The sequence below is a fragment of the Venturia canescens genome, chromosome 1 (assembly GCF_019457755.1).
Source record: "Venturia canescens isolate UGA chromosome 1, ASM1945775v1, whole genome shotgun sequence".
NCBI lineage: Eukaryota > Metazoa > Arthropoda > Insecta > Hymenoptera > Ichneumonidae > Venturia > Venturia canescens.
Genome location: NC_057421.1, coordinates 39,485,922 through 39,512,833, shown reverse-complemented (window position 1 = coordinate 39,512,833; position 26,912 = coordinate 39,485,922). Strand labels below are relative to the sequence as shown.

General features: G+C 34.0%; 1 protein-coding gene and 1 long non-coding RNA gene across 4 annotated transcripts in view; one reads left to right on the top strand and one right to left on the bottom strand.

The window, feature by feature from the left end:
- Positions 1-16,232, bottom strand: part of LOC122408149 (uncharacterized) — a 1,237,064-nt gene extending 1,220,832 nt beyond the window's left edge. The window contains exons 1-2 of the mRNA XM_043414787.1: positions 16,075-16,232; positions 14,332-14,602 (exon numbers count right to left, since the gene is read on the bottom strand). The gene's annotated coding sequence lies outside the window, so the exon portion shown is untranslated. The remainder of the gene's footprint in view (positions 1-14,331; positions 14,603-16,074) is intronic.
- Positions 16,233-19,194: 2,962 nt separating this feature from the next.
- Positions 19,195-25,346, top strand: LOC122412541 (uncharacterized). 3 transcript variants are annotated; one of them, XR_006261382.1, is made up of 5 exons: positions 19,195-19,209; positions 19,340-19,616; positions 20,409-23,021; positions 23,531-23,626; positions 24,285-25,346. It is a non-coding gene; the product is annotated as an uncharacterized lncRNA (long non-coding RNA). The 3 variants fall into 3 exon arrangements; XR_006261380.1 differs by having other exon boundaries at positions 23,481-23,626; XR_006261381.1 differs by lacking the exons at positions 23,531-23,626; positions 24,285-25,346 and having other exon boundaries at positions 20,409-23,073.
- The last annotated feature ends 1,566 nt before the right edge of the window (positions 25,347-26,912 follow it).

The window sequence follows — 26,912 nt, the reverse complement described above, 5'->3', positions numbered from 1 at the left end:
ACCAAAATACCACTATTTTGAATTTTTAGTAATTATGGGTACTTTTTCGAAAATCGATGCGAGAATTTTTTTTTCCGTACTTCGTGATGCAATAAAAATCTGGAAAAATTCAGCAACATTTGGAAAGTTATGCACTACAATTATCAATAATAATATTGCCCAAAAGTTATTTATAAATTGTTTATATAAATAATATTTTAACAATTTTACAGTAAACCCTTGTTTTTTTTTTAAGAATCGACTGTGCGTATTTTTCTGAATGCTCATGATTTTTTTCAAAATTTTCGTGGATTTTTGAAATTTACTTTTTTAAATTTTTTAAGTGGCTCTATTTGTACATTTTTGATCCAATAACCTTGAGACTTTTCAAAACTGATAGTAAATATGTCTTCTAAAACATAAAAAATTCAAATTTTTTAAAAGAAATTTCAAAAATCCACGAAAATTCTGAAAAAATTCATGAGCATTCAGAAAAACACACACGTTTGATTCGTAAAAAAAAACAATAGGTGACCGCAAAATTATTGAATAATTGTTTAAACAATTTGTTATTAACTTTTGGACAATATTATTATTGATAATTGTTGTTCATAGCTTTCCAAATGTTGAAGAATTTTTTCAGATTTTTTTTGCATCACGAAGTACGGAAACTCCAATCAGATATAATTTTTGGTCGAGCTATCCATTCGGTTATGCCTTAATGGGATTTCATCGGAAGAAGCTGACATTTTCCATAAAAACCATAAATTGTGGGATTTTGAACTTGTTGGAAAAATGTGACGAAATAGTGCATATTTACATATTTTGGAGTTCACTTTAGAAAAGATGGACGCATACACACACTAGAGTGGCCGCAATTCCGGTTACTTTTTTTGCAAATTCCTTTGCAGAAATATTATCAACATCAAAAAAAAAAAATTCGTACCAAATTTGTGAATGCTTTAGGAAAATTTAAACAGGTGCCACCGAAGAGTTTAAGTGCAAAACACGTGTATTTATCAGATTTGTTACTTATTATTATCTGCCTCCCATAATAATGATAGAAATCTGCAATTTCCTACACCTGTCTTCATATTAAAGGGTACGAAACGAATTTTTTTCAGATCTTTCCGAAGATTATTTCCGTAATTTTTACCGTTACAAAGATAACCATATTTTTTATTTGTTTAGTACTTTAATCACGGTCAGTCGAAGCACTTTTAAACGTTACTTTGATGCAATTAGACAATGTTTGAGCCATAATCAATAATGTACACTTAACAATAACTCATACAAATTCGAACTTCCGTGAGATTTCATCGGCAGAGCGGTCAAAGCAAAGTACTCTTGTCCGCATCTGGATACATTTTATGGTAATCTTCGATGACTTGCAAAAGGAATTGTTTTTGTTCCTTATTGTTAGTAAGTCTACTGTTGTGTTCTGTAATGAGTTTGATTCTTCTTTCGGCAACATCGTCGACAACAGCAGTATTTTTCACGATTTGGGCACCTAATTGTGTTCAGGATTGAGCGAAGCCTCGACGATAGCGCGGGAGAATTCGGACCGGGCTCTCGCGCTCCGCCGCTGGCGTCGCCAGTTCTCGGGTTCGGACATTTTGGGCGCGTGAAATTAGAGCAGCCGGGTGTTCGTTTCACGCACTCACGGGGGCGTCGCCACCTCTTGGGCAGCAATTATCACGGGACCGGGAAAGCACACCGCGCATGCGCGCGGGGCTTCTTCATCGATCTCCATGATTGATTCCTCAGTCTTGATCCGGTTTCTGAAGCGTGCATTACGTCTAATCACTACATCTCACCTTCTCACCATTTCGGTATCAAATTCGGGTTTTCCTCTCCAATTTCGGTTCAAACCATTACACGGACTCTGCTCATTCAACGGAACATTCTCTCGGACTCTCGACGGTATATCTCTTAAAATTCATCGGGTTCTCTCTCACGCGCACGCTTCGGTCGTCCATCTTGTTCGCCTCGCACGTGCTCGACGAATACCGGGTCAACTCGCATTCTTATCATCGGGCTACTCGCCGGGCTCTTTCTCAACAATTACCGGGACTTATTGTACGATATCATCGGGAGTTGTCTCACAAATAAATCTACTTATAATTTTTCTCTATTCTCCGCCGCATTTATTATTCGCCACCTACACCAGACTCCTTGCACAAACAAATTGATAGCTCGTAGTCAAACACCATTGGGAGACATCGTGATTGGGAAGCTGGTGTCAATATGGAACCGTTCAAAGAAAGCCATGATTCTGGGGTTATAAAAAAATCAATGTCCTTATCAAGCAAAGACGTAACGTCAGATTGAAAAGAAGAATATTTTCAAACTCGTAGAAAGCTGCCCGAAAAAAATAAAAATTTACTTCCTTCTAGTATACTATATGCTCTCATGCCTTTATTCTTGAATGACAGAATTAAAGTCATAACTATAATTACAAACGAACGAAGAAAGCGAACAAATTTTATCTATTCCTGCATCCTCAACACAAGTAAGTGCCGTCACTATGCACAATTTATAGGAAAACATCATAATAATCGCACAACATGATCTATAAAATGATACTTCATCTCCACTATATTTGTAAACTTCAAAAAGTAAAAAAGAAACGCCAAGTATTAAAAGGTTGTGACTTTAGTTACAAATAGTTTTCTATTTCTGCATTTACAATAAAAAATTTTAAAATATAAAAAAATGAAATTTCTTTCTAATCTATTATATTAACCCTCTCGGACCGTATGTTGCTTCTACGCAACATGCGCTTCCAGGCCCAATAAAACTGCATCGGTCAGTAAGGTCGGGGTTCTAACTGCCTATTTCCATCAAGCAAGGTTAGATTGCACCTTAGATACTCCTAAACCAAGAGATAAACTGCTTTAACTCATCGAAATATCAATATGAAGTCGGCGATTCATGTTGAGTTGGCGTTGTGTGAAAAGGTGCTTTAGTTATCGCAAAAGAAAAGTGGGTATACATTTTTTTTCGTACTCCAAACGTTATTTCCTTTCAAAGGGAAGCTAATATGATGTATTTAAGGTATTCGGTGGTAGATTCATTCGTAAATTTTCCTGATTTTGCTCCCCAAGGACCTGGTGCTGCGCGCAGCGAACATTCAAAAATTCATATTTCCCAACAAAAAAACCGAAATGTCACAATGGATTCGGAAACTAGAAAGTATTTTGAGATAAAATTATGAAGGGAATCATTTTCCGTCAACGCGAAATAGGTCTCGGTCTGAGAGGGTTAAAAAAAAAGCAGATCATTTTTTAACGTAGCCAAGTACAGTTAATGAATTACGGTTCCTGTAGGAATTCATTCGTGTACACTTTTAGTGTTTAAAATATTTATGTGATGGAAATATACGTGGACGTTTTTCACAGCAAAATAATCTTATATTCACTGTTGGTAACACTCCGATCAATTTTTCTTTTCTGTTTTCCAAGGAAACTAAGAAATCAACTTAATCTGTGGCGTGTGTTTTTTTCTGACTTCGATGTTGTGTGTTTTTTCTAAACCAGCCGAAGAAATACCATTGAATCAAACTTTTGTCCATTGTAATTTCTTTTCCAATTCATCATGTGACATGAAGTGCACTCGTCTCAATTAATTGTTTAGTTTGATTACTCGTTACGTTTGGTTTGCATGGTGTTTACCAGTGATAGTTTTAATTTGAGATTATCAAACGAATTCAAATGTCTGAAGACACAAAGTTCACTCGCTGATTAACCGGAACCAGACGCTACTGCAATCCGGTTAATCCGTGTTTTCAGGTTCCTCTCTTCAATCTTTTTTCTGAGCATGAGTGTGGAACGCTTGTACGATTACGCAAACATAGTTATACCGCTTTACAATCGAATTTATACCGCTGTATGTTCTAACCTCTTTTGAAAACCACGAAAAAAGGTAACGTTTATCTTTATGATTATTATTTATGTTAACAAATGTACGATATTATATTAACTTTAACCAACTATCAAACTAGGTGATTTTACATCTGAATAAACTGAACCTATTTCCTGGAACCAAGTATGATGTATTCAAACATTTAGCTTTAATAACGCTTCTTCAGGAAAATTTTCCAGCAAGCGTCACAGTTAAACAAAGGTTTCTAGAATGATTCTACAATTATTAAGAGATTATCATCTGCTTTTATGCTAGCTCAGGTTATAAACTTAAAACATTTTACACAATATGATACAAGAACCTTTTACGAAGAAAAGGGCAAATACGCGTACAAATGCATGCATCGTATTTATACGATGTACTGCACAAATTCATTGTCAACATTACACACAAACTTGGCGTGCATCGTTTTCAAATGGAAGCTCGGGAAGAGACAATTATTCAAATTTACTATTAAAACAATAATTAATAAGTATTGTATCAACGATTGTGAAAAAACCGATCCCCCAATAAAATAAGAGAGGCACTGTTATATAATGATTTGGTAAACAATATAGATGACTAAAATTAATGGATAAAATTGAACAATCAAATCAACGGATGAATAAATGAAATTAATTAATCCCTTTATATGCCTTAATCTTGTACAGATAGTGAGACGAACGATACCACTCGGCAAGAGCATACGCAGCCGTACCGACGCGGTAACACGCGGTATGAGGATAAATCAATAGAGGCGCCAGCGCCCGGGCTCGCTTATCGACCCGCTCGGCATAGATCACAAGGAAAAGCAATTCCCACAAAATTTATAGTAAAGAATTCATTTTTTATCCTTTTATTTTGAAAGTAAAGTCAAACCTATTGAGAAGCGTTGTACAAACTAATTGATGGCAATTTCAGAGTAAATACGTTCAAAAACTCAAGAAAAGTTTATGTTACAGAAATCAAACATTTCAAATTCAAACCCGACTCGCGCGCGGCGGCGACAAGCTTGTGAGAGCCAATCACAAAATTCAGCCAATACAAGAGGCCTAGAAGCAACGAATGAGAAAATGACTCATCCTCAATTGGCGATCACGAGTTTTCGCTCAAGCGCAGTTAAGTGAAATAAAAAATTGTCGTTGGTCAGAATCACGCAACCAATAAAATATAACACGAAATCAAACACTAACCAATTAAGAAATTTTAACGGGTTTGCGATTGAAGAAAAGAGCGAATCAGGGAAAATCATGAAATCCGCCAAATTGTTATCATTATTTTTTGTTGATTTTTCGCGTATAAAAGGGCACCGAGAACTAGTCTCGTGGCCAGTCTAGTCCTCACCACGCTAGACCCGCTTACGCTCGCCGATCTGCAGATTAAGCAACTCAGATCCACCTTTACTATTTACCAGCCGATTTTGACTTGACAACTCAAAATCCGCCTTGCAAAACGTAGAGAAACCTCCAGCTCATTGTGAAAGGGCAGGCCCCATTCGATTTCGTTTGGGTTCAAGATTTTCACTCTGAGTCACCGATCCGACCAGAAGGGCGGGGGCAGTTCGGTTTCGTTCGGCCTCAAGATTCCGGGGTGACTCTAATCCTTTTTGGTAGGCGTTTTTCTTTCAATCGAATGATTTGATTTAAACTCAAAAATTTGTATGACGAAATCTTAGCTTCATCCTTTTCTTTGTATCGAATCTTTATCAATCCGTGTAGAGATTTAAAAATTGCGAAGTAACGAATTTAACATTTGCGGAGTTTAAAATTGCAAGATAAAGAAATTTAAAAATTAATAAATAAAAATGATGTAATGCGAGATAGCCAAAATTTACGAAATAACATTTGCGCAATATAAAAATTACCAAACACGATATTCACATTTGCAAAATAACTGCGTTAGAAATCCTTTTAGTTGCGGAATTTGACAAGATTATAAAATATTGGTCTGTTTGCGTGCGGAACTTTTTCTTCATGAATTGTTTTATGAACCATTGCTTGACAAAGAAAAATATCAGAAGCCAAATAAACTTCGAAAAAACGGTAGATTTTAATAACAGAATAGAACTTAAATTTGAATAAAACTGCTTTTGTTACTTTCACAGAGATCTTTTTCCACACTTTGTTTTTCTTTCTTGCCTGCTCCTTTAATGATAAGTAGCTCGAATCTACACGTAACGGGGTGCTCTGACACAAAAGAGTACCGATACAATATATGGAATGAAAAGAAAACGCTAAACAAAAATAAATGTAAGCTTTATCGAATTCTTATTGAGATGATATTGTGGTTGGGTGTAATTATTTTCCATAGAACCATTTATCCTTTAAACTGCTCTGATGAGCATGTATACATTTTTATAGCACCGTATGACCTAAACTTTTATGTCATACGGGCTATAAAATAGTATACGATACTCGTGAATTAAGCTGCTCTATTATAGGACGGCGTTTAGCACTCTCGCTGTACGCTCGGGCGCCAACTTTACGCCGTGCAATAATAGGCAGCTTAAGTCACACGTATCGTAATGTACTATTATTTACTTACTCGAAATACGTGATTTGGATCATCGCTTCAGCGTTCGATCGTCAATTTGAGATTCTCGGGTTCAACCCCCTTATTTAAATACTTTTTTTTATTTGGGAAAAAATTTTTAGTGAATCAATTCGTCTTTGTTTTTTTTAATAGTTTCGTATGTGAATGATCAATTTTTTAAATAGAAAATCAAAATTCTCAATTATTATTATGATTTGATGGAAAATTCTACTTGTTTATGAGAGCTGTCAACAAAGTTTTTCGAAAGGCACCGATTTCAGAATAGAGCCGCGGAAAGGTCTGTCATATTAGAATTTTTTTTTTAAATTAAAGACAAAAACGATGTAGTCAAATTTGTTTTCTGTTGTGTATAAAAACCCACAAGATTGATAGTTATTCATAGAGCGAAAAATTAGTTATTAAAGCAAATGAAAATTGAGAAATTCGAAAAAAATTAAGTCTATAATTATTAAAAGAATCATTTAAAGGAAAATTCCAATTCATTTGAAGTCGTTGGTTTTTCTAGCTTTATATATTTTTTTAATATTTGGCGTTGAGCTGGTGCCGCGTCTCTTGATTCAAAGTCTGGAAAAAAATCATGAGATGCAATAGTGACTCGACGCTAAGTATTAAAAGAAAATTATAAATATTCTTCTTCTATTGATCGGCCGAGTGAAAAGATATCATAAATGAGAGAACTTGTCTAGTCCGGTGCCTAGCTGACAAGAGATTTCCAGACCGCGTCAGCCGCGCGAGCCAGCTATAAAAACCCAATAAAATTTTATAACTTAACCTTCAGACGGCTGGCATTGGAGAGTTAAAATCGCCCTTCAAAAGTATCTAAATTAGTGTCCGGTATCACGTATCAACTATACATAAAGTTCATATCACAAGGCGAGTCGATATATCGGCTTTCCGGTCCCCTAGAGGTTAATTGTCTATAAACAGTTAATACCAACAGTTGATATGAAATCCCCACTATTTCGACTAACTTTATGAAAAACTCCAAAAACATCCGTGGATTTCGATGAGCGTTCGGCCATTTTAGAAAAATTTGCTCAAGTGAACGAACATTACTGTATCTATGCTTTGCGTACTCTTCGAAATTATATATTTTTTTTACGATTTAAATTGTTTTTTTAACGCAAGTGCATTCAATTTTTCTGTATAATCGTTTGACTATATCATCATTTGGTTATGATTTCCGATCAATTGAAACATTTTTTTTGACATAATAACTCTAAAATACACAATTAAAAATTTCGACGGAAGCCATCTGAATACAAATATACGCACATACGAGACATGTTTCCATACATTTTGCCAGTAATAGCACAGCAAATAGAATTTTAATAAATAAAAATGTGAAAATATTGGGAAAAAAACCGGTCACCATGAATGAGACTGGATCCTCGGGCTATTTGATTATAAGTATGGCACGGTACTTCTGCACTACGCCACGAACTTCACATTAAAAGAATAAAACAGATGGGTCATTCCGTACCAAACCGACCAATCCGTGACCCCGACCATTTTTGATTTTGCAGAAAATTTTCTATTATTTTGCACCTACTGAAAGAAGTCATTCCTAATTTTTTTAGATTTTTTCCTCAACATATATCATTACAATAGATTTTTCAAAATTTTGTACAATTTTTTTGTAAACGCCCATAACTTCTTCAATGACAGAGGTATCGAAAAAAAATAGTAGGTCATTTTTTTCGTCTTGAGTTGCAGTTTTCTGAAAAAATAGAAAAAAAATAACAAAATGAATTTTTATACTTTTTTTTCAGTTTTTAACTAAAAATATTTTTTTTCCAACTTGGACCATTTTGATTTTTTTTTAATTCACCACGTTTTAATGGACCAAAAAGCTCCATTTAATTTTTCTGTGTGTGTAAAAAACACATGCAGAAAAATGTTTAGCTTGTGATATTTATAACTTGTTACTTTTTTTTCTATTTTTAATCACGCAAGTATTGAAGAAGAGATATTCCGCTTCATTTTGGTTTTTTTAAATGTCTCTACGTCTACGACTTTTTTGTGGTTATTACGTCATTTCAAAATGGTCCGTTTTTTTGGCTTTTTTTTCCTTTCTAGATAACATCTTTGTCCTGAATTCTGCGAACGAGTCCTCGAAGGTTCTTAGCTTTAATTTTGTAATTAGAAAAATTTATTACGATTATTTTTTGCAGAATTATCACCTTTTTACCAAAAGAAGACAAATTTTCAATACTGTCGCGTACCGCGAGAGCTATTAGGTTACACAGAATATTTGAAAAATTTTAAAAAGGTGCATTTACAATTCCTTTAGGCACTAGAATTTTATTTTATATTTCTTTTCAGAAATTTCTTTTTTTATCATTTTTTTGGTAGAACCTCAAATACAATTAATGTCGTAACTCGAAAACGATGGGGTTCTTTTTATGAAATTTTGACAGAAAAAAAGTTTTATTTTTTTGTCGTTTTCCAATATATTAGAATTTTATCAGATATTTTCCAAGATTTTACCATTAAGGTTTTCAAGATATTGATCAATGAAAAATTCAAATATAAAAATGAATCTTCTTTTACTTTATAGATATTCTAATACGACTCCATAGTTCACAAAAATCCGGACCAACGCCGAGAGCAAATATTTCAGGTTAAAAAAACTTTAGAAAATAATGTGATAAAGTTCTAATGAATTTAAAAAAAAAAAGACTTTTCTCTGTCAAAACATTCAACTTTTCTGGATTTTTGTCCCGAACTGTGCCCTGGTAGTGTACGAAGCGATTTAAATGTGTTCAAACCGATTAATACATACAATTAGAATAATTTTAAATCAAATCACTCTACTTGCGTGGTCCATTCAAAGAAGAAACACGCTTCTTTGTTTGACACGTGGTAAAAAATAGAAAAAAAATAACGAGTTATGAATATCACGAGCTAAAAAATTTTCGCACCAGTAAAAAGGTCCATTAAAACGTGGTGAATTAAAAAAAAAATCAAAATGGTCCTAGTTGGAAAAAAAATATTTTTGGTTAAAAATTAAAAAAAAAACGTATGAAAATTCATTTTATTATTTTTTGTATTCTTTTCAGAAAACTGCAACTCGAGACGAAAAAAATGACCTACTATTTTGTTTCGATATCTCTGTTATTGGAGAAGTTATGGGCGTTTACAAAAAAATTGTACGAAATTTTGAAAAATCTATTGTGATCAGATGGGTTGAGGAAAAAATCCAAAAAAATTAGGAATGACTCCTTTCAGTAGGTACAAAATAATAGAAAATTTTCTGCAAAATCAAAAATGGTCGGGGTCACGGATTGGTCGGTTTGGTATGGAATGACCCATATATAAATCGTGAAACACAGTTTATATACGAGTTTTGTTGTTTGTCAGTTACAAACGTGAGGTTAATTTTGACAGAATTTTCAACTTCAGTTTTTTAAAATTCTTATGATCCAACAAACACCGTTAAAGAATCGAAAATTTAAAAAGACGAAAAGGGGCGCTAGGTTTAAGGTATTCCTTTCGCAGGACCGTATTTTTTGGTGTCGCAAACTAGAGCACTCGAAATTTGGAGTGATTCCTAACCTCTGGGAAGTCACTGTTATATGGGAAGAGCTTCTGCTTCTGCCATTTTTCCAACTTATATCGTTAATATCTCTTTTCAACATTCGATAAGCCTTTATTTTTATTGTCGCTATGGATTCGTTACATTTTTTTATCTATGAAATAGTTTTTATCAGGAATTTAAAGATATTCAGTGATAAATAAGCCCTATACCTTTAAGCATTGAGTGTCACCCCCCTGAGTGGCAGTTGTTGTATGCGCTCGATCAAAACATCGCGCCGAAATGCGATGTTTTTTGGGGTTACGTTTGGGTTTAAGTTGTTTCGCGTCGTTCGGAAAAACGTTATTCTACAAAATGTTGCGTAAATTTTACACACTTGGCCACTTAGCCGTTGTTGAGTTGGGACCTTACAGTTTTCAAATATAAAAAAATAACCTGTTTTTAAACGCATCGCTAAATGAGAAAAAAAAATTTTCGTGAATGTTTTAGAATTTGCGAAGCTCCGAATAAAAATGGAGACAATTTTAAAAACGATTCAGGGAACTTAATATTATTAACGAAGTACCCTCGATACGTAGTGAGTCAGAGAGTTTTAGTCTTCAATATGAGTAACGTAGTATATATTTCGGCAACACCGTAGCCCCTGGGTTAGTGTAAGTGCTCACGTACAAGCATGGAATCTACGTATAGTCGCGTATAGGAAACCCAGCTTCTGCGTGTTTCGTTTTCCATCAGTGGGTAAAGAAGTCCGAAGTGTTTACGGGAAAAGAAAGATCCCTAACCTCAAAGAAGACTTAAAAAATGATTAAATTGACGGTGTCTTCTTTTCATATTTTCGATTTCTTATTGTTTCCGAAAATAATTGATACATGAAACACACAAAATGTTCGTTACAAATGTATAATATTTCTTTTGCAATACTGTGTTTCTATCATTGACTCAATTTGCGCATGTTCAGACGGTTTCGAAAGTGCTGCTGTAACTTATATTCGAATGAAGCGCCATAACCAAAACATGCAAGCAAGCTTTGCATGTTTTCCAAAAAGAAAAATGTTCATTGGACATTCGTTTATATCTTCTCCAAATTTTATCAAAATCTGTTTATTAACTTCAACGTTATAAATTAAAAAGTGCTTCTGAATCACAGATTCACATAAGACTCCATGTTAACTGCTTCAAATTAAATCATTGATATCTCTTTTCAAAGTCAACCAAAGGTCACAAAATTTTAGCTGAGTCATTTTTCGAAAGATTTTGACATCTTTACAAATTTTTATAATTTTCTGTTTGTTAATTGATTTACCGAGGGTACTTTCTTAAAAAATGACCCGATATAACTAACCGCAAAACGTCAAATTGGGATCTGACATGGAGGCGTGGCCTAAAATTAAAATGGCGTAGATGAGGGTGCAATCGCATAGGTTAAGCCCGTGTATGGTATAGGCTCACCATGTAAATATAGCATTAGTTATAAATATTTAGGATAAATAATGGTAGTTTTAATAAAAAGTGATATTTATCGATGGTCCGGTTCAATTCATAGTCATTAAAACTTCTTTTTTCTTTTTTTGCTCTTTTTTTTCTTTTTCTATTTTATTTTTTTCTTTTTTTGGATTATTCGTGAGGTGTAAACACATCTACTCCCATTTTTGTTTAATTTTGCGCAAAAACACTAATGTTAATTGATATGTATCAATGAGCAATGCACCTCGGTTATAGTTGGAAAATTCAACACCAGATATCTCACGAATTTTGTCAGATCCCAATAACTGAGAGGGTTTTTACGAAATAAAAAAAAATACTGGAAACAAATTAATACATTTTTCAATTCAATTTTCATTATATCATTTTTTCATTAGTAAAAAAAATGAATGTTAGAATAAAACAACCTTGTAAAAAAGATATGTGGAAAAATACTTCCGTTTCCGGTGTGAAAGAGAAGTGAGTGATTTTGAAGCAGCAGGAAAAGTGAAGGATAAAATAGTGAAAAAGAAATGAAGGATAGAAGAGGAAGAAGAGGAAGGTAGAAAGCGGTGGAAGAGGGAAGGAAGTGTGAAAAAATTAAGCAATAAAAAGAGTGATAGTAGGGAAAGGATAGAAACAAAGTGAGTGAGATTAAGAACAGCTGAAAGCGGGAAAAGAAAAACATAGAGTAAATAAGGGATAATCAAGTGAGGAGACCTGGGGGCTTCAGATGACGGACGACAGGCGGCGTGGCCGAGAAGTTAGAGAAAAGCGGTAGGTAATGTGGAGAGCGTGGAAAGGTGGATAATGAAGGTAGGAAAGTTCAGAAAAGAGAAAGGGGAAACACAGAGTGAGCCAAAGAAAGATAAACAGGGAAAAAGCAAGGATGGAGAACCGGCTGAAGGAAAAAAGGGGACATGGAAATGAAAGGAGTGAGAATATGAAAAGAGGGAGAGCGGATAGGGGAAAGGGGAAACGAAGGGACGAGGAGAAAAGCGAAACAGGTTCGCAAATGAACAGAAGAATGGGGAGGTCACCGGAGTCCTCTAAAGGTTAAGAGGACGATTACCAAGAGAGTATAAATGGAAAAACTAGTGGGCAAATAGGGAGAATAGGAAAGTTAGAGCGCAAAGGGGTATGATGATCAGGATAAAAGGTTAGAAACGGAGGAAGAGAGGAACTGGAAAGAAGAGGAAGGAGTAATAACAAGGAGGATAAAAGCTGGGGAACATACATGGACAGTGGTAGAAGTATATGTGAACGGAGATATGGGGGAAAAAACAAGAATACTGAGAGACAAGGGATGGAAAGGCAAGAGGAGACGGAATTATTGTTAATGGGGGGAGACTTTAACGCGAGAACAGGGAAGAAAGGAGGAAGGGTAGTAGGCATCGGGAAAGAAGCAAATGAAAGAAGGTCTAAGGATAAGGTAAAGAACAGAGTAGGAAAGAAGCTGATAGGGCTGGTGGAAGAAATAGGATGGGAAATACTAAATGGAAACATAAAGAGGGATGAAGTAGGGGAATACACATATACGGGAGCGAGGGGTGATACGGTAATAGATGACGTAATGGGATACGTGAAATAAAAAAGTTGGCGAAACCCATAGAATGAGTGCGAAAATTTTGTAAAATATTACCAAATTTTCAAGAATTTCGAAACAGTATGAATATTTCGGAAAATATGAAATTTTGACTAAAACCAATTTGGTTTTCCTGTATCTTCATGACCTGCCCTGTCACCACCAGTAATATTATCATTGGTTTTTGGAATACCCTGTATATTATATTTTTTTTTGTAATCTTCAAAACACTGGTACTTCTTTTTAATTATCTTTTGAGAAAATATTTTCATTAGGCGATGTATGATGCTGCAAGTATCAGAGACAAGAATTTTTTTTAATTTTGTGCATCAAGCTCTACAAATTTTGGTTTTTTGGGAACCAATCAAATGATATTGCATCTATTGGTATATTATTTCATTCTACAATTAGTTTACCATCTTTCACGTATTTATCATTGCCATTGAGAATATGAAAAATGTTGTGTTCATTTGATTGTACCACCGTCGCTGGGTTTCCAGCTCATAATTCGAAAATATAGTCTATTTTCCCCAACGGTGGTCTCAGAAAATTCATTTTATGGTACATTATATTTTATTGATAACACGAATATTCTCTTCGCATAACCTATAAGATAAAAGCAAGGTACATTTGAAACCAACCACGTGGAAAAAAAAGATCAGTGGAAATTCACTAGCCGTTTTCAATTGACGTGATCGGTACATTATTCTGTAGAAATATATAAAAAACTCAATGAGCTTCTGCATCTTTTCATCAAAAACAGGAGAAAAAAAATTAAGAAGCACCATAGCCAGAAAGGATTTTACATGTTAAATTGTATTAGTAAAAGTTGTTCAATTAATCACATTTTGAAAATTAAGGAACATCCTAAAGGATTTTACAAAAGAAATCATTTTATGGAGACGTTAAACGAATAATCAATGAATATTTTTGAGTTTAAGATATGCATGTTTGAAGGTTTAGTTTAACATTTGACATTTTCGAGCCGCTTTTGGTGACTCTTCGAGCTAAATTTTTTTTTCCTTTAATTGGTAGTAGGGACTTCAAATTCATCTATGAGGTATTAATCAAATCTTTTTACACTGTAGTGTGTTGGCGATGAATGTTGATGTTCATATTTATAGAAGTACAAATATAATTCGAAAGATCCAAATAAATGTCAACAATTTTGCAGGCACAATTATGTATTGCAATCTGAAGATTAGATATTTGGATAAGAACAAGCTTCCCAATATATGTTTTTGTCAAGAAAAACCTGTCAGGTTTGGATTTTGAAGAAATTGCAAAGAATTAAAATGAGTCAACCACTAACCTGCAGACATAACACAAGGTCATGTTTTTCATCATTCAATTGGAATGTGTTGGAATGATTTTGTTCTCCTTGCATCAAGTTAAAGTATGTTATACACCTGCTTTTCGTATGTTAGGAGGAGATTGTTCTTCAATATTTGTTAGAACATACATTGCAGACTTTTTGTCTTTAAAGAATCTTCTCAAATGAGATAATTCCACTAACTTCCAACACTTCGTTTCCACATTCTTGTCTCTTGATTCAACTACAGATATGAATAATAGAACAGAATCTGCAACAAATTTACCACATTTATAAAATCAATAATTACAAAAATGAATGAGAAAAAATTCAGTCATAACATTTAGGATAAGACATATATGAACTTTATTTCCCTTGGTTAACAATTACAAGGAATTGGATGAATTTTAATTATCTTAAGTATTTCATATAGTGATGTCTGAAAATGAATAAAGATGATAAAGTTGGAAGCTTTTTTTCACCACTATAACCTCAAAATTTCTTAATCCAATAAAATTCTTGATTCTTTCGCCTTCATTTAAAACAAACTAACAATGGTATATAAATGACAACATACTCTTGACATTGAAAATCAACAATGAATTGCACAACAAAGTGTGTGTGCATGTAGACAAGAAAAGAATTTGGTAGTATAGAATTTTTTTCAATACTTGTCAAGACTTAGAACTTTTGACAATTCATAAACAGGTATTTTGAATAAATATTCTGGTACTATGTTTCACTACTACTAAGAACTATATGTATAGAACTATATATATCGTTTAACCTAAATGCAATAGCTAATACACATATATATCTATAAAAGTATTATCATGCATGCAGTCTTGTCACTGACTGCAGCCCACAAATTGTTATTGATTCGATGAGAACAAAAATGCAATTTGTTTTGAACCAGAATCTATTCCACTTATTTATTAAGATTCTTCATAGAAAATTATTCAATTCAGTGTTATTCCCATGTAGACTCACTTGTTTTGACATGATTCACAGGCATGGAGCTCTCTGATAGCTCATTTAGTCACATGCACTGGTAATGTCAAACATCAACCGCAAATAAGTACGACAGTTAAGGAAAAATCATATGGGAATTACAATAATATTCAACAAGAGCAAAGAAATCCGAAACAAATGCTAAAACAAAATTGATATAATTTCTCTCATTTAACACTGCTCACATATACTGGTTCAGTATACTCACTTTGTCGTGTATATATACATACACTATATACACAGTTGCGGGGAGAGCGAAAAATTGGCATGGATATACATTTTAAATCTTATTAATTACTTGGTAAAATAACATGCTTCGCTGTATGTTCAACTTTATGCACTGGCACTTCACGGGTATATATGTATATGGAAATATTGCGATGAATGAAGATAGCCTTCTCCGCATGTATCTGCTATGTGTTTTGTTATATAAGTGTAAGCATGTGGATACACATACGCACATGTATCATGTTCGTCTGAAGTAGTTGGTATAGTTTGCAAATGTGAATTACACTGTAATAACAGTTAGTGCTACAGATGGATGACGGATTACAAGAGTGATCAGTGAATAAAAGAACCAAAACCAGTTGATAGCAATGTAATGAAACCTAGATGAGAGACATGACGAAAAATATAAACATATTTATCGCACTATATTCGAAAAACAGGCTACGCAATGAAGGAAAATTTCGTCAAAATATCACTGTCAGTCGACACATACGAAAAAAATACCTCAAGTATTTAACGACGGCGTTTTGCAATCCTAAACACGATATTTTATATAGTCACGTTTTTGGTTTGCGAATATTAAGTTGTTATCATCGCGAAAACACCCAAAGCAATCACCATTTTGATACTACTTTTCAACTACTACAATCTGACTACTTCTTATTCCGTCTCCGAGCACCTCCATGAAGTTAGCCAGATAACTTCGACTTTCTTAATTTTTTATAAATCATATCTTTCAGTATTTGTACTTCGTACCGTAGTCAAAGGTGGCAAAATAAAAATGATTATGCCTGTTTTCTCCAACGTTAATCTGAGTTAACTCGGTTCATCTTATCTCGAAACTATATGAAAAAAATTGAACTGAGTTTGAACCGCGTCGGAGAAAACGGCCATTAGCGTTATTATGCCCGTTTTCTCCGACGTGGTTCAAACTCAGTTCAATTTTTTTCATATAGTTTCGAGATAGGATGAACCGAATTTAAACTCAGATTAACGTTGGAGAAAACGGGCATAATAGTCATACCGGGTATATTAGACCCCGGACGATACCAAATAGAAATTTCGAGAAAATAGGACTTGTGGTCCCCTCGGTCGTCGCAGTTCGAACCTTTGAGAAGAGAACCTCATCGTTATTATTTGAAAGGGCCCGTTAGTTTAGTTTTGGTAGTCGATCAAGTCAGAACGTGCGAAAGATCTGGCTTCCGATTCACCCCAGCGTGACAAATTTAACTATAATACTACCTGAAAGCGTGATTTCTCAGGTTTATAGAACGAGTTGATTTTTTTTTTTTTTTATTGAAAATTACGATTTCTACATCAATTTTTGTGAAAAGAATCATTTTTCCTGCATTTTTTTCTTTGACATTTTTTTAAATATTAAAAATAACACGAATAGAATAAAATTGTTATGGTCGTTTCTTAAAGGTCCAAAATACATTGCAGTATTTTTATTTTATTTTTTTTTTGATAGTTTTTCAATTATTTATCGTCCCCCAAAGTGAGTGGGGTACTTTGGACCCCGTGTGACTATTACGCTAGAAACTTGAGGTGTGACTAGTAAGGGTTAAACTCAGATTAACGTTGGAGAAAACGGGCAATACAGTCGAATGTACTCTTATGTCCGTTTTCTCCAATGTTAATCTGAGTTTAAACTCGGTTCATCCTATCTCAAAACTATATGAAAAAAATTGAACTGAGTTTGTACCGCGTCGGAGAAAACGACGGCCATTAGGCTGGCTACACACGGTCAATAATATTGCACAGTAATATTGCACAATAAGTTTGTATGGTGTGTAGTGCGCCATAAATTTAAGATATAGCTCAAACTTCTGTTCAATGATTGCGCAATAGGGACCGTGCGTGAGCTATACAGTCGATGAGCGCGCTCTCTCGTGTCTGAATATGCAATTTTTCTGATGATATTTTGACTGTATATCATTGAAAATAATTAATTTTTCGGAAAAAAATAATGATTAAAGTAATCAAATACGGTTTTTGTCCGATCAACAATGATCGCATTCAAAATCAAAATGACGTAAAAGGAAAAAAACTGTTTGAATCGAATGACGTTTTAAATGTCGTCGAAACAGAAAGTTTAGTGGATGAGTTGACAGTGTTTAACCTTTTGATCCACTTGGTTCGTTTCTCACTTTTCCATGGAGAATGGACTGTGCCCTCTGGGAAATAATAAAATTTTACTGATACTTCAACGTCTCGGCGTCGAAATTGTGCATTAGAGCACTCTCTCGAATGCAACAATATTTTCTCGATCGAGACGTGATAAAAAATAATAATTTTATTTTGTTAAATAATGCGAAAAGTAATAATTCCCATATGCGCCTGTTTCAAATTTCATCTAAAAAGTTATGAAATTGGCCGCATAGTGACACTGTAGACGCTGCGCACGGTCCCTATGTTTCAATACTACATCTACACGTTCAATAATATTGTGCAATCACCCATAGCAACCCTTAGCCTTGACTGAAGAAGACGATTTTAAAAACTACGTAAGAACGGATATAGGGATCGTGCGCAGCGTCTACAGTGTCACTACGCGGCCAATTCCAAAACTTCCTAGGTGCAATTTAAAGCAGGCGCATATGGGAATTATTACTTTTCGCATTATTTAACAAAATATAATTATTATTTTTTAGCATGTCTCGATTGAGAAAATATTGTTGCATTCGAGAGTGCTCTAATGCACAATTTCGACGCCGAGACGTTGAAGTATCAGTAAAATTTTATTATTTACCAGGAGGGCACAGTTTATTCTCCATGGAAAAGTGAACAACGGACCAAATGGATCAAAAGGTTAAACACTGTCAATTCATCCACTAAACTTTCTGTTTCGACGACATTTAAAACGTCATTCGATTCAAACAGTTTTTTTCTTTTTACGTCATTTTGATTTTGAATGTGATCATTGTTGATCGGCCAAAAACCGTATTTGATTACTTTAATCATTATTTTTTTCCAAAAAATTAATTATTTTCAATGATATACAGCAAAACATCATCAGAAAAATTGCCCATTCAGACACGAGAGAGCGCGCTCATCGACTGTAGTGTGGGCTCCCGAAGCTTCTCATCATCGCCACTACGCGGCTAAAATCCGTTGAACAGTTTCTCGTAAGCGGATGGTTAGGTCTGCGTTTCAATATAATACACATCGCTCCATGCCTCGACATCCTCAGCGCGTCTAGGGCACGGTATGAGTCACTTAGCCCTACTGATGAGTCTGTGACCATACCGGAGACGAAACGCAACGATCCCATTCTTTTCGACCGCTACGCACTGCGTAGGGATCTTCTCTACCGACCTAACCATTCCTTACTTATACAGAAACTCCTCGACGGTACACGATTTGTGTTGGACTCTGGCCTGAACGTCTCCACGGACGCGCCAGGCACCGAGTCGCTACAGTAGTGCTGCTCTCTATAGCTCACGCACGCATGGTCCCTAACCTCCGTGAACTTGGCCAACCAATTCTGGATTCTTGACTTTTTTTTAATGCATATCGTTAGTCGGATGTCTGTCGGTGTTTGTCGGATCAAAATTAACGTCTGTCGGAAATTAGTTAATTAGAAAAGTTAAAAACAAAAATCCGTGCGAAGTTAGCCGAATTTTTTTTAATTTTGAGGTATCATGATTTCTCCAAAGCCTAATCGAATCGTAATCGTTTGTCGGTCACAAATTTCATAAATAAAATGTTTGTCGGATGGCCGTTCATTAAAAAGATATAAAAAAATCATTTTTTGCTGTATTAACAGATTGACTTGCTGCTTCCGATTGGATCAATCGCAAGCAGCTCTTGAGTTTCCCCCGTTTCCGAGCAAGATGGACACGAGCAACGAACCCGTACCCGTACTCCAGTACTGTAATTAAAGAGTCAAAATATCAATGTACTACTTGTCCCGAGACTCTACCACTCTATCGTGTCTTTTGATACTTGAACGCGATGTGAAAAACATAAATTTTATAATCATAGTGAAAGGTGGACTCAAATCTTAGCTGTCCAAATATTCTAGACGGTTGTTTTTTTCGACGGTAAGTAACGCATGTAGTTTATTTTGCACATGTGCTATAATGACTACATTCGATGGAAAAATCCTCGAGTGAATGCATACCCTTGACAGGCTTCTAACAAAAAGAAAGAGACTTTAGAATGGATAATGGAGTATTTGCCATGTGCACGTTAGTCTAACCATGCAACGAATTCAATATTCACTTTTTTTTCTATTTTGGGTTGCAGTTTGGTTTAGTATCATTAACCTAAAAATTTTGGAAGGAGGCTCAATTAATTATTGATTCAACTTTTATCAGTTAAATCAATAAATTAAATTGAATGTTGAAGTTATTGTTTCAATTCAGTCATTATTGAATGACACGTTCATATGATGCTGAAAAACTGGCTGAGATAAGGTGGTTTGTCATTTTTTTTACAGCTTTTGTATTGACCATAAAATAGAAAATAAAAATGAAAGAATTCATTAACTCATCGCTCATTAATAATAGATTATATTATTAGATTCAACATCCTAGTCCATGAACTTTTGAGGGGAAAAATGTAAAATTTTTTTTGTAAATTACTCCCTTGGAAATTTCAAAAAACCTTTCTTAAGGTGAGCTACTAGTTTTGTGTCTGTAAAAAAATGGATTGACGGTTTTAAACTTCTTTTTTTCCCCTGGTACCAGGTGTGTTTGAAAAATTGTGCACCTATTTGCTTGTTTCACTCACACTCACACGTCTAATAGATCACCTTTAGAAATGTAAATTCTAAAGTCCGATCAATACTTTTTTTCAACCAATTTCTTATTGACCTGAAAAATTTTTTGCAGGCTGTTATTTACAGACTCAGGGGCAATCCAAATCCTTTACTCATTGATCTGAATATGGCCATTATGTGTGGATTCAAAGAGCCAATTTTCCATGGGCCTCGTTCTTTGGAATTTGCTGCGCATCATGTTATTTGCAAGAATCAAGCTCCGTCAAGATCCCATACACATACGTGGCTGAAAAACTCATATGTATCAATCAGATTCAGGATTCTGAGATGTTCAATGGATAGATTTTGTTTCTTTATAACATCTTCCGTTAATAGGTTCTGGACTGATTAACGATGTACCACCTGAACAAAAGAAAGACTTTTTCTCCTTACGTATATCTAAATTAAAGTGGGATACGTTAAGAAAAAAAGTTGACATTACCCATTTATCAAATTTAATGTATATGATAGTATTCAACAGGGTTAAGAATACAATTTGTTTTATATCGCTCCGGATGGACAATTTTGATGTAGAATGAAGCAGAGAACAATTGATATATGGGAAAAAGATTCTCAATCAATAGGAACTCATGTATTTTGTAGATATGCTGGGAGTATGTAGCTGGAATTGAACCTTGTTTAGATTCACAAGATTGGCGAATAATATACACCAATATCTTGTGAATCTAAACAAGGTCCATGATATATACGCTGTATATCTTACGGACCAAGTGATTAATAGGACATTGTAAAAAATGCCTGGGCAGTTTGAAAAATGCTCAATATGAAAGAGCAACGTAATAATAAATATTGAAATAATCAAATTGTCCGGGCATTATTTATAATGTTTATCACCTACAGAGCAGATTAATAAAAACCAGGTTTTATTACTGTTATTTTTATTTTTTAAACTTCGACTTAAACTTAAAACTAAACAAAAACAAAAGATCCGATTGACGTTCGCTCATAACCGTCGCGGGCTGTGATTGGTGAGTGTGTATCACGCGTAAAGACTGGACATTATGAGAAATGTCTCAATTTATTACTCGGTCCATAACATATATATGTGTCATTCCCTATACATTCAACGACGTTGCGACGGTGACCCCTTCGATTTTTTTGATTTTTTAATATGTTTCTATACATTTAAAAAGAAGTCTTTAGTTAAATTTTTAGCTCGTTATCTACACCCATTCCAGAATTATCGATTTCTGCTTAAAAAATGTATATCTTTGACTATAATTATGATAATGTCACTTAATACGGATCATTTTTTTTTAATTTTTAACGCTCTTTCTAACTAAAAATTAAAAAACGGAAAAATAATTTGTTTTTATGCTTTTTCGGCTATTTTTAGTCAAAAAGTGGATTTTTCGTTCAATGGAATACTTGATTTTTTTCAAAAAAATTTACAAAATTCTACTTTGAAAAACAAAATTTTTGAGCTGCATTGCAAGATGGGCTTCAAATAACTTCTAGTAAAAAAAAATTAAAAAACATTTTTTCTGTTTTTTCGAGTTGTTTTTCTTCTAAGATCACACAATACCTTCAATCAGTCTCAAAATACATAACTTTGCTCTTAAATTTTACATCTTACTTAATTCACTGTCATTACAGACTTTCGTTTTTTTCTTATTATTTTGAATACTATGCGCTTTTATTTCCGTTGATCTAAAAAATCTTTTTAAACTAATTGCGTTATCAGTATTCGGTGTGGCAGGATAAATTTGTAGTGTGTTGGATATGGATTTAGCACTCGTAAAAGAATTCAACCATTTGTTTCAATTGATTGATACTCAGTTTTAGACGAAAATTTAACTTCAATTTAGGAATTACGTGATCTTAGAAGAAAAACAAATCAAAATGACAGAAAAAAAATAAGTTTACAAATTTTTTTGACCAGAAACAATTTAAAGCTCATTTTGCAATACAGCTGAAAAATTCTGTTTTTTAACGAAGAATTTTGTGACTTTTTTTGAAAAAAATCGAAAGTGTCCCATTGAACATAAAACCAATTTTTTGACTAAAAGTTGCCGAAAAAGCTTAAAAAAAATGATTATTCCGTTTTTTAATTTTTATTTAGAAAAAGCGTTAAAATTTTTTTTAAATGACTCGTATTATGTGAAATTATCATAATTATAGTCAGAGATATACATTTTTTAAGCAAAAATCGATAACTCCGGAATGTGTGGAGATGACGAGCTAAAAATTTATCTGAAGACTTCTTTTTACATGTATAAAAACATTTAAAAATCAAAAAATCGAAGAGGGTCACCGTCGCAACGTCGTTGAATTGACATGCAATGACCGATATACAGATTATTTGAAATCCTATTATTTTAAAGGTAAACCCTACAACAGTGTTAACAATGACTTCAACAATCTTGTTAACACACTATTTTAATAATACATTACGTACTCAATTTCTGGAGAATAAAGAGCATGTTTTTCTCATGAGGGAAACGTTCATTTAATAAACCCTCAAAACGAAGAAATCTTTCAAGATACGCGTTCTTGTAGGATAAGGCATATGAGACACCTTAACTTTTATGATAAATTACAGATTACGTTATAAATACGTTGGACAATCATCGATACCAAAATTCAAATTGACCTAACTCATAGTAAAAATAACGGGATTTTTTCCTTCGGGCGCTAAAAAAGGATATAACCTAAATCATAAATTGTACGTATTTTAAACTCTTCCTGTTTAATAAAACTCAGAAATATTTTTAGAACATTTTTCCATAGCGCCGAATATTATTCTTTTCTATATTCTTTTCTATATTCAGTGGCTTGTAACTATCCAGATACTACATACCTCCCGCCAAAAAAATCTGTTCGTTAAACATTGTTGCATTTTTCCGCATCGTGTACAAGACTCTAGAAGCGTTCGTGTTCTACAGTATTTTAGTTCTCAATTCTATGAAATGCTTTACGAAATATAATTTTAATCGATTCATTAGTCAGATATTCGCTTGTATCAGAATATATATATCAAAATCTGTTGTATTTCTTGAAATGCTTATCCCACATTGTTTACTTCTAAAGATTTGACGGTACGAAATAATTTTTTCTTAAACGCGATTAGCGGCTCGGACAGTAAATATGCATCATAAATAAATGTTTCATTAACATTATTCAGTTTGAATTCAACGGTGGATGGAATATTCGACTCACAAAAACGGATTTCAGGAGAAATGTGATTCTATATCACGAACAACTGGCTGAAAGACAACGTGGTGTGGATTTTGGTGTACATAAAGAAAAATATCGTTTAAACCGTGTATAGTGAGTATTATTCATGTTTCAAGCTTTTATTAACAACGTCAATTTATTATAAAGTTATGTTTTGTTCTTTATACAAAAGATATTGAAAAGATACATCATCGCACGTACAATTCTACAAAACAAGCATCAAGATAAGAAAGACTATCAATGGTGCATTAAATGTTATTTTTTCATTGCGATCAAAATCTGTTTGAGGAAAATAATTTTTAACGTGTATACACAATGAAGAGTGTGTTCTTTTTGAAAACAAAAAAATGTCTACTAATCAGTAGCAGTAATTGTTGCATTGCTTTTTCTGAATGCTTCAGATCTTTTAGTGCATATTTATTGTACATTAGATGTTGACAATGAGATAAAATACATAACCATTCTAATTAACGAACATGCATATACTCTTAAATATCCACACCAAAATTTATCAAATCAGAAAAGACAATATTATTTCGTTATCGATGAAAGTAGCAACTGAGTTCATCAATTCCGCACTCATGTGATCTGTATCAAAATGTGTTTATCGATATTATCAATGTTGTAATTTTTTTCAATTGATTAAATTATTTCATCCATAGTTTCGATCAATCCTATTAATGCAAAGGAAACTTGGAATTTGCATGCAGTCTAGCTTATTTATTTTCGTGTTTTTTTTTTTTTATTGTAGGAAAATGCCTCCTCGAAACCGTGTACCAACAGAGGATGCCATCAACTTGATCATCAAATATATTGAACACTTTCGAACTGATCAATTTCCTGCTAGGTCCAGTGATATTTGGAAACAAATGTCTAGAGACATAAATGGAAAATGGAATGCGGAATCTGTGTAAACGAACGTTCGTAACGACAGAAGAAACATTTTGACGGAAGCTAGGAAAAAAATGAATATTACTATTCAGATAAATGCTAAGCAGAGCAATTATTTCCGTTCATCCGCAGAATCTGAAAGTTTCGACATAAAAGAAGAATGGGTAGCCATAAAACCAAACGATGAAAAATCCATCGTGCAAGCTTCACCTAAAGACGTGAAACCCGCGTTAAAACCAAGGGTATGGACAAATATAATTGCAGAGGCATTCTGACTCCAATATCGAATGCCCTGTGCTTTTGTATTCAAAAGAGCTGATGTTACTTTATCGCCATTCGGCGATTCATATAACATTAAAATACGTGGGAAATGCAAATGTCCATCATGCAGAAATGATTTTCATGGGTATGCCGAAAAAAAGTTGAGCGAGAAAGGGATAACAATTCAAGTAAAAACACGAGACACGCGTATGAATCCACATAAGATGACAAAACGCCCGCTGAATGGACAGCGTCGTAAAAAAGTGAAAAAAGAATTGAAAAATGAAAGCTCTTCAGTATGGAGGAAACGTTACGCGAGAGAAAATATGCGTGTTGGCGAGACGAAGCCTTCACAGTTACCTACTGAAAATGTTGTACGTCAAGCGAGGAAAGAAGCGATTGATGATCAATACGGCATAAAAAAGTCTGATGGACAAGACATCATTAAGACAATTAAAAACATCACACAAACTCCAGAATACTATGGCTTTATTCGCGATCTTGCACTTGATCCGTTCTTCGTGTTCTACAGGACACCTGCTCAACTACACGCATATCAAGAGACTCGGTAGAGTCTCGGGACAAGTGCATTGACAGCCCTGTCGTCTGCTGGCCTGAGGCTCTCGCCGACGAGACTATTTTTCTCTGAATAAAACGATTCGCGGTGGTGGGGGTAAAATTGGCATGTGATTTTCTTTAATTGCAAAGCTCATGAGTTATGTACGGCTTTGAAAATTGAACTTTTAGCTAATTAAGAAGTTCTCTGTCGAATGAGTCCAAAATCAGCATGCTCGGTGTCGTAATTTCTGAGAAAAAACTTTGCACAGGCTTAAGATTATGCAAAAGTTACTAACCCATTCAGGATTTTACGTATCTGTATACGCGTACTCCAATCGCTACAAACATAGGCCTCGTGGCCCCCATGATCACCAATCCCTGGTGAGAGAAATTTTGTTTCAACCAATGAAGAGTGAGAGAATTTTTGGGCCAATGACATTCAAGAAAAAGAGCAAGGAAGTTTGGCGGAAAGCTAAGGAGCTCGAGAGCTCGAAATAAGTACTCGAAAGTCATCAGCTGAAGTTTCACGTCATGTTGACATTTCGGGTTATGATGTTATGAAGTGCGTGCGGGAAAATAAAAATAATTTTCACGTCATCTAACGAAGTGCATATTATTGATATTTATTTTGTTAAAACTTGTGGAATACTAAACCGGTATAAAAGCGGCCGCGTAAATGTAGACTGTGTGATCTGTGTGTGAAAATAAAAAATATAAAAAAATGCGCGATGCATATGTCAACGAAACTTTTCAAGATTTCATTATTTCGTTCGATTGGAAATAAGTGTCAACTTTGATAATTTTTCAATTAAACCAGAGTGCGCGGAATATTGTGCAGTGTAAATATATCATCAGTTGCGTGATTATATATCATGTGTAATAATGTAGGTTATATATACGAGTGCCCTTTGATAGCTGTGTGGTAATAACGAACCGGCCGGGGTTTGATGTTACGAAGGGCGGGACAAATGTAACAAACATTCGCATAGTTAGTGAATAATATAAACCTAGGGAAAAAAAAGGTTGGGACAAGTACATTGATGGTCCCCCGTTTGCTGATAATTCCACCCATAAAAAAAAACATTGAACAAAATTTTTTTTTAATTGTAAAAAAATTATTTCATAAAAAAAAATACAGAACAATTCGAAAAAAATTTTACAAATCTTGAAAAAACGTTATATTAAAAAAAAAATAATCTGCATCTATTTTTTAAAGTGTCAAAAGAATCAAATAACAAGTAAAAAATAATAAACCGAAAAATCGCCCTTGAAATCATTTTGGAAACCGATGCCTCATTCTTCTTATTTGATTCGAACAGCTAAATCGACTGAAAAAAATTCCATCTAATTTACGTGCCGCATTAAAATTTATTATATTAATTCGATTTTTTCTTTTCTTTTCTAATGAATTGAAAAAAGTTACCACTTGAATTACGTGCAGCATTAAAATTTATGATATCAATCGGTGGACAAGTATTTTATTAGTAACTCCAAATTTTGACATTATTGAATTGTTTTAAGAAGCTTTAAAATCCAAAAGAATCACATGCAAGCTAGTCATTTCTTACTCTATGGTGGCAGAGACTTATAAGAAAATCGATTCTTCTCAGACTTTCAGGATCCTCTGGTATTATTCACAAAATTCGACGTCGATTGGATCGATACAAAT